The 15,622-nt window shown below is 35.4% G+C and overlaps 1 long non-coding RNA gene and 1 pseudogene across 2 annotated transcripts in view; both read right to left on the bottom strand.

Annotated features, from left to right (window-relative positions):
- LOC140622437 (uncharacterized) overlaps positions 1-15,622 on the bottom strand; it is a 61,799-nt gene that overhangs the window by 28,138 nt on the left and 18,039 nt on the right. The gene's annotated exons all lie outside the window — the stretch shown is intronic.
- Positions 4,919-6,069, bottom strand: LOC140610872 (cytochrome c pseudogene; annotated as a pseudogene).

Here is a 15,622-nt window from a genome sequence, read left to right as displayed (position 1 = left end):
TAGATGTTTTAAACTTAAAATATTTGAAACATTCATTCTGTCTTCCAAACCTCGCACCAGTTGTTATATGTTTTCGGAAATGACCAGGCCATGAACTGCAGTGACGCAGAAACATTGGAACCAATCTTCAGTGCTCTAGTTCCTTCACAGAATGTACTTTATCAGTAAGTCTGCCCTTAAAATAAGCAAGAATCCATCCACTTCTGCTCAAACTCATCCTGACTCCATTTATGTTTTCTGTTTATACTTTTACTCTAGTCTGAGTCACACTAGTCCTATTCTTTCACTTGGACTTAGGAAAATATCCTCCCAATTCTTCTTTGTTCCTACTCTCGTATATTATTCACCTAAGATCCATTCCTCACTCACTTTAAATGCTGCTGTAACATTCCCTCCCACTTAAAAATTCCAAAATCTCTACCATGGCCCCTAGTATGAATGGACCCTGTCCCCCTTCTCCAAGACCATTGTAACTGATTTTCTCTATTCTCTGTACTTTTTCAGATATGCTGCCTATGAGATAATTAACAGAAACTTTTTTTAAAGTTACTTTTTCCCCCTTTGTTCTTTGTAGTTTAGCTGTTAGCTTTCTTCACCTTCTTTAATTTTTGGATGTTTACTGTTGTTTGAGGTGGTAACCTGTCCATGGAACAAATCATAATAAGGCAAGCCTGTCAATTTCTTTCCAATTTCTTTTATATATGTAATGTATTAGAACTGAGTAACCCAGTCTTGGCCAACAAAGTTTTAAGAAATATACTGAGGGACTTCTGAGTAGGATATATATATTTTTTTCTTTCTGAACAAAATAGAAATGAGGAGAAGAAATGTTATTTCTTCCTATCTTGGAAACTGTTGTATAAAGACATGATGTTTTGAAAAGTAGCAATTATCTTATCAGAGTATCAGTCTAAGGATAAAAACAAACAACAACAACAACAAAACAATATACAGCAGAAAATGTTTAAGTCATTAATGCTAAGCATCTGAACCAACTTGAAAAATTTTGAAATGTAAAATTAAATATATTTTCTTGCAGAAGAGACCATGGAAAATATCAGTTGCTGAATAATAAATCACCTTAAAATTTAATGGCTTTGGGATGCCTGGGTGGCTCAGGGGTTGAGCATCTGCCTTTGGTTCAGGCATGGTCCCAGTCAGTCCCGCGATCAAGTCCTACATTGGGCTCCTTGTGAGGAGCCTGCTTCTCCCTCTACCTGTATTTCTGCCTCTCTCTGTGTATCTCTCATGAATAAATACATAAATAAATCTCTAAATTTTTTTTTAGTAGCTTAAACAGCAATTTATTGTCGCTCAAGATTGCACAGGTTGGTTCTCTGGTTCTCTTGATCTGGACCAGGCTTGACTGATACTGCCTGGGCTCACGCAAGCATCTGTTACCAGTGGGAGATCCTGCATTGTGTGAATGGAGGCCTGGCTTCTTGGATTCCTTATGAAGATTTACATGAGGATTAATGTTCAATAAAGACAGCCAGAATGAAAGTGGTGAGCACAAAGCCATTTGTTAAGGTCAATACACTCTCTAGATGGGAGCTGAGGATGACCTCGAGGGGTCAAGTGCACCAGGCTTTGAAGTGCCTTCTCTTTCATTTTTTGCACAGGTCATAGGTAGGGCAATCTCCCACCAAGGTTGTTTCTAGTCATCTTAGAGACTCTTTCTACTGGTCAGGAGGGTGAGCTTAGGGCCCTACAAGATTCTTGCTGGAACCATCATGCCCATTTTCACCTATGAGGTGTGTGTGTGTGTGTGTGTGTGTGTGCACTGAAACCACAAGGTAAACATGTTATAATGAAGCTATAGGTTACTGCAGAACGACAAGCTGGAAAGGGAGTTCATGCTTTCTGCATCTGCTGTTCTTGCTCTGATAATCCCGGGAAATCACAAACCACTGTTACCACCATCTTGTCTTCAGTTCATTATCTAGCTAACATGCCTACTCCATCATATTCATGGTCATCTAACAGGTCGGTTGCAGCTCAGCTTAGCTGATCTTGGCCCATATCTGTGGCCAACAAACTGAATCAACTAAGTTCCTCAGAATTTTTATCCTCCAACAAGCTACTTTGGGCTTGTTCTCATGCAAGTACCAAGATTCCCAAGAACATGAGTAAGGTGTCAAAGCCTGACACAGGAACTGACACAAAGTCACTTGTGCCATATTCTCTTGGCCAATGGATGTTGTAAAGCTAGTTCCTATTCACATGAAGGGGAAATAGGTTCTACCACATGATAGAAAGAGTTGGAATATAATATAACAACACATAGAGACAGAGAGAGGGGAGCACTGCAACCATTTTTGTAATCAGTTTACCAAGGTTATTGTTGCCTGTGATTTGCCACAGAATGTCCTCACACTCACAACTGGGCAGTTCTTTCCTTGGCTCTTGCCATAAGTGACTCCTTGTATTTTTCAGTTTGCCATTTAAATGTTATTTCCTCAGAAAGACTTTTGTATAATTTTTCCAGTACCTCTATTCTCTCCATCACAAGTTATTCTATTTCCCTCATTAGAGTATAAGTTTGGTGAAGCTAGAGATTTTATTTATTCATGCCAACACTATGTATTTCCTATTTTATGGCAAGCACTCGATGTCTTTTGGTAGGTTGAATGGAAAAAAGAATAAATGTACAATCACTGTAATAAGTGGAGTGAATTTTTATTGACCAAATCTGTTTTATGTGTTCAAGAGAGTAGAGTTTATTATTATTAGTTTAGGAAAAGGTAATGAGGGGAAAAAAACATCAGGAATCTCAATCTATTTTGTCAGTCTTTTTTCAGTTTGTGTGTGTGTACATATGATGCATATGTAGTATATATATTTATATAATACATATAATGATAATTATATATGCATATGAATGCATATATATAATTATTATTTTGACAAATCAGAACAAATAAATCCTGTGCTTTTCTATTTCTGAGATATGGTCTAAACATTTTTCCCTGCATGGAATATGTATACACTATTTCCTATTTTTAATATTTTTTCCTCTTTTATTGACCGTATCAAATGCCATATCTTTTAAGAAAAGCTTTTGGGTTCCAACTAAGTATATTGGCTTCCTCCGATAGATCCAATAAATCACTATACTGCTCACTGTGTATCTCTATTGTGGTATTTGCTTAAAATATGTTTTTACCTTTCTCAACATTTATTATATCCCTGGAAATTGGTTTGCAAGTTTCTGAAAGTCAGAGTCTGTCTTATTCTTTCAGTTACTATTATTTTCCACATGCATATAAAAAGTTATCAGTAAATATTTCTTAACTTGAATTAAAGTATGTGATTATTTTGCTTTATATCAAGCAAAATATATTTTGAATCAGATGAGTATCTGATTCAAACTTGAAACTAATTGTAAGGTAAAATGCAGGGTGTTTTTTTTTTTTTCTTTATTGAATTTGACTCTGCTACTTATCACTTAAAATCCCTGTGTGATCTCTAAATGAGCTGCCTACCTTTTGCAATTTTGCAACTATATTGCTTAGGCACATCAGTACAATAGGCTAGATTTTTTTTTCCTATCAATTGTTCAAAGCTTGTTCTATGTCTCTGCTTCTGTTGGCTTTGTCTCCTTCATTGTATCTTATTTCCCATCGTGCTACCTTCCAATCACTGAATTCCATTCCCACTGGCTCAGTGCTGGGACCTCTTCTTTCCCAATCTCCCAGAACCTTCCAAGATAAACACCTTCAATTACAACCACTCCTCACCTCTTCAACAGAGGCCCCTAACAATAAACAACTTACTCAATACGTAGTTGAAAAATAATTCTCAGACGAGCTTAGTGTAACAGAGAACTGGGATGTAATATGGCTTTTACTCTTTGAACTCCCATTAGTTTTCACATTGTAGAGAAATAGACTCCTTAATATTACCCATAAGTGTAACTTCAGCAGTGTGATATCTAACAGATAAATGTTCTGTAATATTAAATATATTTCATCATTGTACTAAGAAACCACTTCAATAGTACAGTAAATGAAATACCACTATGTCAAATTAAAGGAACCAATAAACAACAAACACTCTATAGAAGAGCATTATTTTTGTGATTTTGTTTTTAATTTTCTTAAGTCTTACTGCATAATTTACAAATTTGTACTAATGAGGTATTTCCTCTACTTTAAGCCTTCTAATGCTGGTATATCTTGTTACACTGAATTTTAAAAGAATCTGAACTTACAGATCATCTATAAAATATGAGAAGTGCTAAATATTTTTTTTTATTTAATATTATACATAAACCACATTACAATGCCTTATATTAAGGAAAAGGCAACATTTTAGAGGCAGGGAATTTTAATTATATTGACATAGTTAATATAACCAGTTATATACATCTAAATATAAGACCGATTTCTTACAGGTTTAGACATAGCTTTTATCAATTCTGTGAAAAGTTGAACATTATTAATCACTTACAATCATATTTTTAGAAGGGGAAAAGAGTGACAGTACTTGCTGAACCAGAATGACTATCAAAGTTCAAAAAGCCAGTCATATTCTTTTAACCACAGGCCAAACTTATTTAAATAAGGACTGTCCAAAAGAAATAGTCTATCAGGGATTCATGATCTGAATTCTGATGTATGTGGTCAATTTAAATATGGTACACATGAGGGGCACCTGGGTGGCTCAGTCAGTGAAGTGTTTGCGGAAGCTTCGGCTCAGGTCATGATCCTGGGGTCCTGGGATCCAGCCTGATGTTAGGCTCCCTGCTCAGTGAGAAGTCTGCTTCTCCCTCTCCCTCTGCCTCTCCCCCTGCCCATACTTTCTCTCTTGCACACACACTCTCTCTCAAAGAAATAAAGAGATAATTTTTTTAAAAATATGGTACACATGAAAAAAGTCATGAGACATTTTTGTTTTGTAATACATAAAGCAGTGGTCAACTATTACTTCCTTTAATAGCTTTTTCAAGGTAAGCTACTAAGTCTGTGTTTTCCCCTGTCTCCTCAATGTCAGCAAAGACCATTTTTTTTTTCCAGGGATGTACTTTCTGGGATTCTCCAAATACTCCATCAGTGTCTCCTCTACCCAGGTAATGCTTTTGTTCTTGTTGGCATCCAGGTTAAGAAAATCCAGAACCTGACTAAATAAACGATGGAGATTTGGCTCAGTCTTGTGCTTGCCTCCTTTTTCCATGTTATGGCACTTTTTCCACTTCTGGACAAAAATCCTCTTGCTCTTGTCGATATCATCCATTTTTAAATCACTCTTTCACCTCATTGGAAACAAAAAGGCCTACCCGCAAGCCAGATGTCCTGCTCTCTTGAGAAACACTGGGATATTTTTTTATTTCAATTTGAATATTTAAATAATATATTTACAAAAATTTATTTTTTAAGATTTTGTTTATTTATTTGAGAGTGAGTGAGAGAGAGCATGAGCCAGGAAGAGTGAGAGTTGTAGGCTCCCCACTGAGCAGGGATCCCAATGAGGGGACCAATCCCAGGACTCTGGGATCATGACCTGAGCCAAAGGCAGATGCTTCACTGATTAACCACCAAGAAGCCCTTAACAAAAATTTAAATGTATAATACAAGTGGGAAAAAAGTATTCCCATGCCATCCGAATATTATTTTGATACAACTGGAAAACAAACAGGTATTAAATATTAAAAAAAGAAAAAGATGTACTATGGGAAGATTAACAAGAGTTTCTTTGTGTTTGGACAGAGAGTTCTACACGGTATCTTCTTTGTATTTCTACATGGAGGTCATTGTCTACTTGCCCTATTAGCTGCTAGCTGTACTGTAGAAACTGGAAACCCAGTGCTTTCTTCTCTGTTACTAAAAGACATGTGTGTGTAAGCATGAGTTTGAGGGAAATAGGCTGAGTTGGAAGAGGGTAAGAGAAGAGGAAGAGGTAAAAGGTTGAATGACTTTAAAGAAATCTACCACAACACATGTAAAATAGAAGTGTCAGAAAAGTAGAACATGCTATAAACCATATTGTGAAGTTATGAAAGAATAAAAAAGTCTATTTTTTGAATAATTGCTCTCTCTCTCCCTCCCAACATCTCTCTCTCTCTCTCTTTCTTCCTCTCTGTCCCTCTTTCTGTCTCTCATACACACATATGACTCATAGGCTTCCATTCATGAAATAGTAGACTAGAATGCTCAGAGTAGATCTGATCATTGTGACATCTTGCTGGTGGTGTTACTGTTCCTTCAAAGTTCCTAGCAGTATCTCCCCTATCCAGTGTTTCCCACAGTGTTTGATGACAACCTCTGGGAGATTATTTCTTTTTCTTTATTTTCCTGGAAGAAATCTGGAGCAGGCATATAGGGCATGGGGAATATATTCTCCATGGGGGTAGGACACTTTACCAGCCTCTTCTCTGTTTATAGAATATTGGCAGGCCAAAATGTAAAATCAAATGGTCCTAGTCTCTTTTAATCCAGAATGGTGGCTCTTTTGGTAGTATAATTCGTTAAAACTGTAATGAACTTGTGTAAATATTAATTTTATTACAGCAAACTTAATTTCCTATAGTTGCATCCATGATCCTTTTCCATATGCAACTCTATCTCTAAATTAAATTATAGGTTACTTAAATTTCCAAGCTTTCACATAAGAGGTACATCATTAGTTTCTTTTTTTCTGAGCCCTTTTGTCCAAATGGAAAGAATTACTGGCTGTTGCTCACTTAATTGATTTCAACAAGATTATGAAGGCTACACTCTTAATTTTTTTTAAATCAAAGGCTAAATTCTAATTGGCCTTTGTCACTCAAAACATGTCTCAAATTATCTCTTATCAGTTGGATAGGAGAAATATGTAACATCTTTTAATCCTGTATGTCCCAGAATTTCTGGATTTTTCTCTCTTCTTTTTTAACATTCCTTGCTCAATGACCAATCCCTGTATACCTTATCTTTCTTTCTTGTCTTATCTTTCTTATCTTTCTCTCATAGCACTATTTTCAAATGCAGGTAATAATGGTTGAGAAAGATAGTCCATGAGCCCATTTGCTTAATCAATTGCCTTTTAAGTACCTTCAGGTATCATTTTTACCAAATCATTTGTCTCTGGATTTCCTTCAGCCTCTAATAATAAATTTCTGCAGCCTAAAGCCTGACCCCAAAGCAAAAGCCAAATTGTTTAAAAAACAGTTTTCTATTTCTGATAACTAATTCCTTTATCAAAGTTTTTGCTAAGCTAAGCTGTGGCATCAACAGATCTGACAGTTTCAGAATCTTAGTAGGAGAAAATGTCTACTTCTTTTTCTTGTTACATGTTAGTTATGAACAGTCTACCTCTTTGTTCTACCTCCTTCTTAATCCAGAGTTCAGAGTGAAAAGGCAGCAGCTCCTAAGTACATGCTGGCCTAATGGCAGAGAAGGGAGCTGTAGTAGAACCATGAATTGGCTCTTCAATCTTTTTTTTTTTTTTTTTTTTTTTCCATTTTAGAATCAATGACTTTTATGAAAGATAACTCTACACAAACCAGACACATTAGGAAGTTTGGGCAGTTTCATATGGGAACAAAACGAAATGAAAACAGTAGATTCCAAAAAATTATCAGCTGCTGCTGAATAGCTAACCACATGATACCATCAAATTTGACTCAGCTGGCCACATCTGTCAATACATTTGTTATGACCAACTATATAGTAGATTATAAACCAATGCCTGGATATCCTAACATTTCCATAATGGCCTTAAGGAATAATTCTACATGGAGCACCTTAGCAATATAATCCTATCATTATTTGTGGGCAAAAGCCAACCACTGCATTCAGTGCCAGAAGTAGTATTGTAACGGCTCTTCAATCTTTTACTCAGAATTTGCAAGTATTACCTTCATTCAGATTTCATTATCCCAACTGTTAAGGACTAAATTGTGCCCCTCTTCCCCCAAAATATTGAATCCCTAACTCCCAGCATGGTTGCGTTTAGAAATAGGGGCTTTAGGGAGGTGATTGAGGTTAATAGTCACAAATGTGGGGGCTCCATTCCACTATGACTGGTGGGTGTCATTAAAGGAAGAGAGGGAGAACAAAGATGCTGAGGAAAGGCCATACAGACAGCTGTCTGCAAGCCAGAAAGAAAAGTCTCATCGGAAATCCAACCTTAAAAAAAAAAAAAAAAAAAGGAAATCCAACCTTGATCTTGGATTTCTAGCCTTCTGAACTGAGAAAATACATTTCTGTTGTTTCAGCCTCCCAGTCTGGGTATTTTGTTGTGGCAGCCCGAGCTGATTAACACACTAAGTAAGTAGGTTACATGCTCAAACTTGACAGCAGTGGGATGGGGAAGTATACTCTCCTCCGGAGAGTCAGTGACTATTACATGGTGTTAGGCAGAAATATATGAACCACATTAGAGCAGAACAGCAATTGCTGTGAAGAATAATACAATCTTTTTTTTTTTTTTTTTTTAATCTGGTTACTGGTGAAGAGGAGGCAGTTTCTAAATTTGGCTCTAGTTTTCATTCATTTAGTGTTTTAGTTCTGATTGGTCTTTATTATCTGAACTAGTTTAATGACATTCTAAGCCACTAGTATCTATGAACTTTTTAATGTGTAAAAATGAGGAAAAAATAAAACAAAACAAAAAAAGGGCTCTAAAAAATGAAAAGAGAAAATGATACTTTTAATGATTCAAAAGCAAAATTATTAAAAACACATTTCGAATCTGTATTTATTAATATGGAGCATTGGCTGTGAAAATGTGAATTGTGGATACATCTTTATTTGGATTAGATGTTTGGCATCTCAGTATTAAAGAGTCTTACGTGCTGTGTTCATATTTTGATATTTACTGTGTTGTTACCTATTAGTAAACACAGGTATGTAAATATCAGTCAATTATGGTCCTTGCTTTCATGAAAGGTTTGATATTAAAGAAGAGGAAAATTTTAAATTAAGAAGATTGAATAATAAAAGCAGAAACAAGAGATAGATCTTCAGAGGTGGTAAAGATAGGTATTCCAAGAAGAAAGGAATAATGAAAACTAAAATAAATCATAAGTCTTTCTTTCATTGATTTAAGTAGAAGTAATGGGATGCTGTTAACTACTCCTCTGTCTTAAAATATCTTATACTGGGGGAGCAGCCCGGGTGGCTCAGCGGTTTAGCGCCGCCTTTAGCCCAGGCCCTGATCCTGGAGACCCAGGATCGAGTCCCATGTCGGGCTCCCTGCATGGAGCCTGCTTCTCCCTCTGCCTGTGTCTCTGCCTCCCTCTCTCTCTGTGTCTCTCATGAATAAATAAATAATATATTAAAAAAAATCTTATACTGGCTAATTCAATTTTCCAAATACTTGGGCATGGAGTGAGTGGTACTTCTCTCCCACGCTATTGTAATTAGGACATTAGGACCACTTGCTTTCTTTTCGTCCTGACCTTACTGGCACCCTGTGGCATTTGATGGTCATTGGTTTAAGGCAGGGGACATGAGGGGGGTACTGATGGTCTATATTTGTAAGGTCTAAACAGCCATATATTGCTATATATAAAGGTGAGAATGTATATCTGATTATACACTTTTGCTATTTCAAAACTTGCCTCTAGCATCGAGGGCTATGGTTTGAAATCTTGGCATGTGAACAGAAAAAGGCTTCATGAAACTATTTCAAAAGCATTGCTGAGGTTTAGTAGAAGCTCCAGATTCCCTATGGATTCTCCAGAGGAATTGCACCTCTGTGTTGATCTGATTTCCATATAAAACTTCCCCAATAGTTTTCTTTTGAAAAAAAGATATCCATAGCTGAAATGTGTTTGAAAACCATGCATAAAACTCTTTAACATTCTGAATTTTTGTGGTCTGTTTCCTCTTCTTTCCTCCTTGTATCCATGCAAAACAACCTTGAGACATTCCGTCGATTTTCCATTGATTTCATTTGAAATGTTTCCTTTGGGGATGCCTGGGTGGCTCAGCAGTTGAGCATCTGCCTTTGGCTCATGGAGTCCCAGGATTGAGTCCCACATCTGGCTCCCTGCATGGAGCCCGCTTCTCCCTCTTCCTATGTCTCTGCCCCTCTCTCTCTCTTTCATGAATAAATAAATAAAATATTTTTTAAAAAAATGAAATGTTTCCTTTGCCTGGATACTTTCTTCCACCTATAACCTCCCGGCTTTAGGTCACACCACTTATCACACTGTCCCATGTTCATTTACGTAACAGGATGGAGAAAAAGTCCCAAGGGACCATAGAGCAGAGATGCAGGAACCAATTTGATAGTTGGGAATATGCCTCATTGGTAGCAGAGAGGTTTTTAGGGTCTGGGTAATAAGTAAGAAGCAAATCTCCAATGGCCAATCCTCCACCAAAATCATTTAAAACTGGATTAAATTGTGAGATAGATGTGACAGTTCTAAAACCTCTGGAGGTCAGCTTTGTGTTGGCTATTGCATATATGCTGCCTGGCCTTGGCCCAGATGGCTAGGAGTTTAAGCCTTGGTCAGTGTGGAATTTTATGATTTCAAAGCAAAGGGGCTCAGAGATTGAAAAGTGAGGCGCAGAGAAGTCAGTACAATGCGGTATTAAAAAAAAAAAGGAACCTTAAAACATCAATTGATCTTTCCTCCTATCTCTAAATTGAATAGTCCCTAAATTATCTCCTGTTTCTCTGCATCTAACCAGAAATAAAATTCTATGGACTGTGTGTTTCTCTGCCTAGAAATCTCATTAGAAATCTACAGACCGAAATCTCTTCTTCATGTCTCTCATTTTAAGCTGAAGTTATTTCTAGCTTCAGTGAAGATAGCAAACAGCTGTTCGTCTTCTTTAAGCTCCCCATACATTTCACAACAACTCGATTATACAATCCTTCCTGTCTCTACCTTGAGCTATATCCGATTATATTTTATTATTATTTTAGGATTGGCATTTATCTTATGCAATTAGCCTCTTTTTCATATTAATGCTGTATGTCTCTCCACAAGGAGTTTTGTAGGTCATAACGTAAGCCAGAGCATCATGAAGATGAATTGCTACGAGTAGGGGAAAAAATAGCAAAAAGTAGGATTGACAAATAGCGAAAGAAAATGGTTAGGTCAGGTTAGCTAATGAGCCAAGAAAGTGAGAAAATTTATTTACAGACTTTTTTCCCCCTTATGCATCCATAAAGTATCTTCATTAAACAACCTGGGCTTGCTAATGTGTAATAGGAAAAAAATGCTGAGAAACATTTTACTTTCCCTAATTATCAATTTTACCCTGGCAACCATCTACTAAAACTACAAATAAAAAAGAGCATGATTTGTTTCTCCTACAGTTGGCTGAATATAGTTACATTAAAAATAAAGTGTTATTGACATTAACTTCAGAAGATAAAGATCCAAAGCAGAGATTTAACCAGAAAGTGATTAAATTCTGTGGATACAGATGATGGGTCCTGTGTCTGAAAGATTTTTATATTGACTCTTGTTATGGACCTTGTTCTAAAAGCTCCCTAAATAAATCACTAGAAGTAATCTAAGGCAATGGGTAATGGAGATGCTACTTTTGCCGCTCAAGGGTAAAATATTTGTTTAAGAAATAGGTGTGCTAGACTTCCCTGAGACTCTTTTTCCATAATTAATGAGTTGATTAATTATATGTGTACCATGAACGATGGTGTCTGGATAATGATTACTGACCCATATGCAGCTCCCAAACCACAGCGAACTTCAAAAATTCAATTACAAGGTCCAGATGCTGTATATTGCATATGTAAACTGTTTTGGGAAGGAAGATTGCATATTAATAACGTCGTCTATGTGGGTTATCTCTGCAGCCTAGTGACTATTCTGCAAAAAAAAAAAAAACTTCTTGGAAAAAGCAAAAGGTATACAGAAACTGAACTGTTTCAAGTTTATTTCAGTCTTTAGATACATTAAAGCTTCAGTCACATAATCATTAGTATTTTATTTTGATTATTAAAATCTCTTAGATACTTTTGTTGGAGATTTCTGATTTAACACATTACAGTGATTAAAAAAAACAAAACAAAACATGCATTCTTGACATCTTAAAAGTATTATGTCATTTTTATGTGCCCAAAATGACTTCCTTCTGATTCTAGAGTCCAGAACAGTAACTGGTATTTCTTAGAAAAATGCAAAAGCCAACAATTTATTTAAGAACGAACAAAAGCAAAAACATTCATATCCAGTAATTGACATGTATACAAATTAATTTATTAAACATTGAAATTTAGTAAGTTTTATTATTCATAATTGTTCATTCAATTTAACCATTTACCTATCACATTTATGGAGTATCTAGTAAGTTCAGGGTCGGCATTAAGTATCTCACATACGAAGTAAAGCAGCATGCCCTCCTTGCACTCAAGGAGACAGTTCTACAAATGATACGGTTAGTGAAGGGTCACAGCAGAGCTGGTAAAAGGTGCCCTATCCATAGAGATTTTGGTCAAGTTATATTGAGACAATCTTGGAAATATGATCCCTGCCAGATGATTTTCATGTGATAATCTCTTGAACATATTTTGAAATAAACCTCCCCAAAGAATGGAGAAATACCTGAACTCTGATGTAGACTCAGCCATCATTGGTTGCAGAGAGAGAAATATACACATTAGGGGAAACTATCAAAAACAAGTTCACCTCTCCTTTTCTACCCATTTTCTTTTCTACACTTCAGCTCACATCTTATTTTCTTCCTTTCTAAGGTTCTTTATTGTCAGTCAAGGGTATAAGATAGGATTCCATCCTAGACCAAATGAATCAGGGCCTCTAGGTAAAGCAAAGATCTAAGATATATTTTTTTATCTTCTACTTTTCTTTTGCTCTCTTACTTTTATTAATCTCAGTGGGAGAAGCACTGTCTTAGAAATGAACCTGTATCTAAATTTTCACAGTGACATGACCTTAGTCAAATCAGTTAAACTTTTTGAGTTTGGGCTTGTTTTTCATCTCTATAATGGGATTTTCATTAAAGATTCTCTAAAGGTTTTCCAGCTCTAATATCTTATTGTTGATTTTAATTTTATTTCAGCTTTATTCATGTCCATTCTGATGTAAGTTCCTTTAATGGGAATCCTTTTAAGCAAAACCTTAAGTTCTTTTTTTTTATTTTTGATAATTTATTTTTTACATTTATTGTCCTTCTCTAAAAGTTTATTTTCTCTTCTTTACTGCCTGTTCTCCCTCAGTCTTGAAATCCGCTCAGATTGAAAGATATACCAAAGCCCATTGCTTTTTCTCTTTCCTAAATGCATTTGAATTTTTTTCTATAGAAGTCCAGAAAAAAACTGAAAAATCATAAAATATTTTGTGATCATTATTTTACATTCTGTTTCTAGTTTGTGACTACTTTTCATTCCATGGAGAAGATATTTTAAAGATGCCCACCTTTGTAAAAAAAGAGGATAGAAATTTAATGAGAAGAATGAGAAAATGAAAATGCAGTGACCAGAGAAACTAAGGGTTATTCAGCAGATAAGGAAAGATTCTTTTAACACTTGGGGACAGAGTCAAGGGAGTTGCAGAATCTCTTTTTTACACACAGAATGGCAAGAACTCTTGACAGGATGAAGAAATACAGGCAATAGATAAGAGAATAAGATACCTTATTTGAGGTAAAACAGAATTTCAATTTAGATGAATATAAAAATTAAAATGATGCTAATTAATTTGGTATATTTCTAGGAGCCTTTCAGATCAGAAAAATATATATATATAAATCAATTCCCCAAGAGTAAGGCATAAATATACACAATTTGTCTCATTCGATGAGGTGATGATCCTAAAAACATCTGCCTTCCAGAATACCCTTGTCTGAAAGAGTACTGGCCTCCAAACGTCCTTAGGCTGATTTAATACCATGAAGCAAATGGACTTTGCTTGTATAAATATTTTTTTTAGAAATCCAAAGAAAATAAGCAATCTCATTGATCAATAACTAAATCTATTCATAACCAAAAATTATCACAACCTCGGCAGCAAGCACTTTCCAGGAATAAGTTGCGGTTTGTCCATGGTGTGTAAATGACTCTTCCAAATCTGCTTTAACAGATGTCATATTTTTTTTCCCTCCTTCTCCATCTGTCACTGACTCAAACTCTCCTTACTCCATTTCTCAGGAACAGCTTTCATCTGTTCTTATTTTCCTTAAATATGTGGTAGTCTTTGTTCATCTACTCAATTTTCCTAAAATATGTTTTTTTCTAATGAATTTTACCTAAGTTGACATTAAGAGTCCTGGTGAAATTAATGAGGACCTTACATACAAACCCTTTGTAATGTTGTGAAAAGTGATCATATTTACAAGTTATAAATGTATTTGGTCACCATGAAGCATGTGTAAATTATGCTTTTGTCATCCAAGGGGCACACCAGGATGATAACCAAAAAAAAAAAAAAAAAAGGAAAATTTTTCTGATATACGATCCAGAATACAATTAAGTCTTTTAACTCATGCATATAACAATCACTTTATCTCCATCAGGTGCTGATTTTCTCTGTTACAAAATGAATTACCTTCTTTCAATTATTTTCCAAGAAGCATTCTATTTTTGGCATTCAATATTGATTTTCTTAAACAAAAATTCATGAAGGTACATCCTAGGCTTGCTTAAGATTTTAAATCTACTTATGATTTTTGAGCAGGAGCAATTAATCTTGGCTAGCTTTGAGAGAAAACTGGAATTGACTGTAACATTGTTTTTAAACAATTGGTAAAAACTAAGTTATTATACAAACACAAATATGCATATGCATATGTATGTATGGATTTTTCTTTTCTTCTTTATAATGAGAGCAATAGGACTTTACAGTGAGATAAACTCATATTATGAGAATAATGGAAATAAGTTTATATAATATGTAAATTACAGAATATGAATGTATAGCTTGTTATAAGTGCATAATTAAATGTGTTTCATGTGATGAGTAATTATTTGTGTAATAAATATGCCTCCCAAAATCCTCCATAGAAAATTATTTTTTCCTAAATGTGCTACTACAGTGTTTTTTTCACTGAAGCACTGCTGCTATTTGTTGTGTTGCTTGTTTACTTCTATATATTTTATTTAAGTAAAGTGTGTGTGACCATAGGGACAACATCTATCTTTTCTACCATTTTATCTCCAATGCCTACTACCCTTCATGAACATAGTAGTAGCTTCATACCTATGGAAATGAATGAGCAAGAGGTGTGTGTGGCCACGGTAGGTCTTTGCACAGGCATGTTCAATCTCGACACCAGCAACCTGGCTCATATTTGCTATGTTTTTTTCTTGCAGTAGGGTAGGTGTTTCAGGAATATCCTATCATTAAAAGTTTAATTTATCTACCCTACTACATCACTTGGACACGTGAACACCATTGACTGTCATGTTCAGAGAAAGGTAAAGAAAAGATTGATCTCTTTTTCCTTAGGAAGTCATTCATGCACTAGTTAGAGCAGTTGCAGATGGCATCATAACTTCTAGGAAATATCCATTTTGCTTTTGTGAAGTAATTCTATTTTTTGTGTAGTGACTCTTGAGGGTCTTACTGCCTCTCACACCACTCATTAGCCCCTTTCTAATTTTGTAATCTCTAAGTCTTTGAAATTTGTCAACACTTAAGGGCATTAGATCATTTCCTTATACTTCACACTTGATCTGCTTCATTTTATACTATTTGTCATAAACC

This window comes from Canis lupus, chromosome 2, assembly GCF_048164855.1.
Source record: "Canis lupus baileyi chromosome 2, mCanLup2.hap1, whole genome shotgun sequence".
Lineage (NCBI taxonomy): Eukaryota > Metazoa > Chordata > Mammalia > Carnivora > Canidae > Canis > Canis lupus.
This window is presented reverse-complemented; position numbering and strand designations above follow the sequence as displayed.